The sequence below is a fragment of the Cervus elaphus genome, chromosome 23 (assembly GCF_910594005.1).
Source record: "Cervus elaphus chromosome 23, mCerEla1.1, whole genome shotgun sequence".
In the NCBI taxonomy this organism is placed as follows: Eukaryota; Metazoa; Chordata; class Mammalia; order Artiodactyla; family Cervidae; genus Cervus; species Cervus elaphus.
This window is the reverse complement of record NC_057837.1, coordinates 29,193,259-29,198,535: the sequence shown is the minus strand read 5'-3', so window position 1 is coordinate 29,198,535 and position 5,277 is coordinate 29,193,259.

The window sequence follows — 5,277 nt, the reverse complement described above, 5'->3', positions numbered from 1 at the left end:
GGACAAGCGGTCGGAATCTGGGAGCGCTCGCCTAGGTGAGTGGCCACCTGACCTGGCCTGGCTGGCTGAGCGCCTAGTTCAGGTTACGGGCATCAGTTAGGCTTTGCTACAGTAATTATTTCTTCTGCCTGAGCGCTGCGAGTGCAATGTGCGGATTTCCAAAGGCAGTGTACGTTTCCCTCCCCCCTCATAATTGTTCTTCAGCCGCCTGAGCCCAACAGACCCTTGTTTCCTTCTAGGCTCTGCCTCTAGATCACACGTTCCCAAAACTGACTGTACATTGGACCCCTTGGAGGTTTTGTTTTTTGTTTCACTCTTGGAGATTCTATAGGAACGGGGTGTAACGGGGACGTTGGCATTTTTAAAGCGCCCCTGGTGATTCTCAGTGTGCGATTTGAAACCGCGGGTCTAGATCAGTGCTTCTCACACCTGAAAGGGCATAGGAGTCATCTGGACATGTTGTTAACATGCAGATTGGAATTGGGGGGGGGGGGGGTCGGGGGGTGCTGAGATCTGGAGTTCTGTGTTTCTGACTAGCTTCTGGGCTACGCCCCATGCCTGGGGGTGGGGAGCCGCATCCTTGTAGCCGGGCTGCGAGACGCCCAGGTGCTCATACCTGGACCACACAGGTCTCCACTCCCACACCGTCCTCATCCATCCATCACACCGCATCCATGGTGACTGTTCTAAACAGTCTGAAGCAGAAATCTTTCAAGAGTAAATCGCAGAAGTTCGGTAGAAAGACGTTTGACGTCTACCAAAGATTTTAAAAAGAAATTTCCGTAAAATACAAAAAGATTTTAAAGCATTCTATGTAAGTTTGCAATGTTGGGAATAAACGCAGAACAACATTAAAGGAATTGGTTTGTTTTGATTACATTATGAAATACTGTCAAGCCATTAAAGATGTTTATGAAGCCTTTGGTGTCATAGAGAAGTATTTAACAAAACTTATTAAAACATAAAACAAACAAAAGTTGTAAAATATAGTTTCAACTATGTAAGGAAATGTATAGGAAGAGAGATATAAAGTCTCAGGAAAGTGGCTTCCTTTTTGACTTCTTGTTTTTAGTATTTTCTATAATGAGCATCTTGTAATGGTTTAGTCGCTAAGTTGTGTCCAACTCTTGGTGACGCCATGGACTCTAGGCAGCCAGGCTCCTCTGTCCATAGGATTTCCGAGGCAAAAATACTGGAGTGGGTTGCTATTTCTTGGTTTCCCCCCTCACTGGCCACTCTTCACTCCTTTGTTGGCTCCCTTTCTTCTATCCAACCTAAATGCTGGGGTTCAAGATTTGGCCTTGAGACATTTCTCTTACGCTCTTTTCCTAAGTGACTGCCTCAATTCCTATGGCTTTAAATATCTTTCTAGTTAAGATTCCCAACTTTCTGTCTCCAGTCCTGACCTCTGTTCTCAATTCCAGACTTGAATATCCACAGTGCCTAGCTGACATATCCACTTAGGTGTTTAAACCAACATATCAAATTGTATATATCCCCTTACTCGCCTGGAGTATGTTCCAAGACTCCCAGTGGATGCCTGAGGCCACTATAGATAGTACTGTACCATACATATACTATGGTTTTCCCTAAACATACACATCTAAGTCATGTCTGACTGTTTTCGACACCATGAACCATAGCACACCAGGCTTACCTGTCCTTCACCATCTCCCTGAGTTTGCTCAAACTCATGTCCATTGAGTCAGTGATGCCATCCAACCATCTCATCCTCTATCACCACCTTCTCCCCTTACCCTCAATCTTTCCCAGAATCAGGGTCTTTTCCAACGAATTGACTCTTACCATCAGGTGGCCCAAGTATTTGAGCTTCAGCTTTACCATCAGTCTTTCCAATGAATATTCAGGGTTCATTTCCTTTAGGACTGACCGAAGCAGTCTTTTTGATCTCTTTGCTGTCCAAAACTCTTAAAAGAGTCTTCTCCAGCACCACAGTTTGAAAGCATCAATTCTTTGGTGCTCAGCCTTCTTTATGGCCCAACTCTCACATCTGTACATGACTACTGGAAAAACCACAGCTTTGACTATACGGACCTTTGTCAGCAAAGTAATATCTCTGCTTTTTAATATGCTGTCTAGATTTGTCATAGCTTTTCTTCCAAGGAGCAAGTGTCTTTTATTTTGGTGGCTGCAGTCATCGTCTGCAGTGATTTTGGAGCCCCAGAAAATAAAATCTGTCACGGTTTCCACTTTTCCTATTTGTCGTGAAGTGACGGAACTAGATACCATGATCTTCGTTTTTTGAACAACAAATAACTATATATATAACAAGCTCCTTAGGTTTTCAATAATTTCAAAGAGTATAAAGGAATCATGAGACTAAAAAGTTTGAGATGTTGGTAAATCCTGGCTGTAGATGAAGAGGGAAATAAAGTCACTAAACAACTTAGTGACTAAACAACAACAAACATACACCAGTGTCCTCAAGAAAAAGAAATACAGAATTATGCCTCCACCTCCCAAATTTTTTTTTTTAATAAAAACCACAGAAAACATACTTTTGAAGGTCCATGGAATGTCTCCTTTTCCATTTTCATAAATTTTCTTCTTTGAGAGTTATAGAATAGTAGCAGAATGGACACCAGAAAATGTGAATTTAAATGAAAAAAAATGCACATAATGTGCTTAGAATAGTACGCAATCAAGAAAAATTAAGTATAACAAAAAAGCACTTGAATATTAGTTCAAAACCCATTTATTTGCTCTGAGACCTTGGGAAAATTATTTAACTTATCTGAGTCTATTTCCACATCTAGAACACAAAAATAATACATGCCATATTACTCTCTATATATTGCAACTACTCATGTGCTGAGATCACAATTTAAAAAGGAATGAATTAAAGCAAATAAAAGAGCAATATTATTATAAATGTTACATGATCACTTTATTTTAGAAATTTTGGCATTTCCCTCTAGTTTTGTGCTCTGACACTGTCAGTTTTTACAAACTGGGATCAAATAGTTTGTGACCTAAGACTTTCACAGTATTATATATACTGTGAATATATATACAGTATTATATATACTGTGAGTGTATTATTAGGTATCATACTGTATACAGGCATTTCTTTTTGCATTTGGCTCTGTCCTTTAGACAATGTCAGGTATGTCAGCAGGCAAAATTATAATGACATAATCTTATGCTAATAAAAGTGCTCAAGTGTTTTAATGTACATGAGACACTGCAAAAATGGTTGGTAAGTGAATGAAAAGATTATCAAGATGTTCACCAAAATATCTTAACATTTGTTATTCCAGGTGCTAGAGGATATTTTATGTTTGCTTCTTTAATTTTAATTTCATAATGAGTATGTCATTTTATAATCAGAAAAATGTTAAAGGATCTTCACCTTGAAAAATTAAAAGAAAAAACAAAACACTAGGAAGTTTAATTGGCAAATCTTCCACAAATTAAAAAAAGAAAAAAAATCTTGTCAGTTGTGGATGCAAGAAAATTTGGGAGTACAGTTGACTCTTAAGAACATAGTTCAGGGACTATTCTGGGGGTTGGGATACAATGGTATCTTAGACTAAGAGTCTCCTGCTCTCACAATGCTTAATAATCCAGTGGAGAAAGCAGTCAAATAAGTAAAGTATTACCTGGATATGGAAGGAAAGAAAACTCTTGGATAAATGCTTATATTTTACTCTGTAAGTTTCACTAATCTATTTCAGGGGTTGACAAACGTTTTCTGTAAAGGGCTAGACAGTAAACATTTAAAGCTTTGTGGGTCACACAGTCCCTGCTCCCATTATAGTGAGAAACGGCTGCAGACAATACATACACGATTGAGTGTGGCTATGTTCTAATAAAATTGTATTGACAAAAACAGGTGTAGGGTAGGACAGACACACTGCCAATAGTTTGCCAACCCCTGGTCTAAACAGCTAATTATAGCTACAAAATAAAATGCTACATCACTTTTCCAAAGCATAACTGAAAGCAGATGTAGCAGTTCAACTAGTTCAGCTGGTATTTTCTTAAATTCTAGAAACACTTAATAGCTTATATATAATCACTTTATTTCAAAGTCTTTTAAAAAGTTTTATTTATTTATTTATGGCTGTACTGAGTCTTCGCTGTGGCTCATGGACTCTAGATCGTGGGCTCAGTAGTTGTGATGTATGGGCTTAGTTGCTCTGCGGCATGTGGGATCTTCCCAGACCAAGTGTAGAACCTGTGTCCCCTGAATTGACAGGAGGATTCTTAATCACTGGATGACCAGGGAAGTCCTTTATTTCAAAGTTTTTAAAACTTGGGACAAGATAATAAAAGATAACTAAGTACTTAGCCTTTAATCAAAGGACAGACCTTTGAGGCTGCCTCTTTGTGGACTTATTAGACTCATACCTGAATTTTCCTTGGTGCTTCTGTCCATAATTTGATGCAGAATAATAGATTTACGTTTAGTTTCTCCATTTAAGAAATAGAAGATTACTGTCATCTGTCTCCATAAAAATCAACGGTAATAATAAATCACATTTCAAAGTCGAACAGGTGAAAAAACAGCAGAGTTTTAAAATTTTACTGGGTAAAGATATTTCCCCTTCTCAAGTCCACTGGGAACCAAGCAAAGAAACAAGTGGAAAATGCTCCCTTGGTAATGAAATCTAGAGTCTGATGCACATGGCTCACCTTCAAGCTCTCTCTTCAATACAGGCAGATTAATTGTCTTGTTTTACTAAGAGAAAAACCTTTTTCCTTATTATCCGCCTCACTATTCTCAATGCACTAGTCAGCATTTTTTGGTGAATGTGGCTAGGCTTTTCTTCAAAATAAAAAAAAAAACCAAACTTTCAATTTCAAATGAAAAACATGTTTGTTGGAGGGAAAAAAAATCAACCTTAAGATAATTATAAAAAGTGCATCCCGTGTATTTCCCTCCACTGTTAAGAGTCTGGTGTTCAGTTGTCCATCCTTTTTTCTACATGTGTCATGTGTGGATTTATAAACAATTGTTGTGTTTGGTTTTTTTTAAGCAAAAATGGTATCTTACTTTGCACATGGCTCTGTGATTTCTTTCATTTAACATCGAAGACTTTTAAACTGTTCTTAGCTGATTAATAAGAATTTCTTAAAATTAGAAGTTATAAAGACAGAAAACATTTTTAACTGCAACATTAAATTTCCGGTAAAGTTTCCTTCAAGCCACTTGATTTTATTCTAAGTAGGTTCATGATAGAAAAAGTTCCTTGTATTTCCCACTAATAATGGAAATCTTAAGTGGAAAACAACAAAAAAAGTTTGCAACAC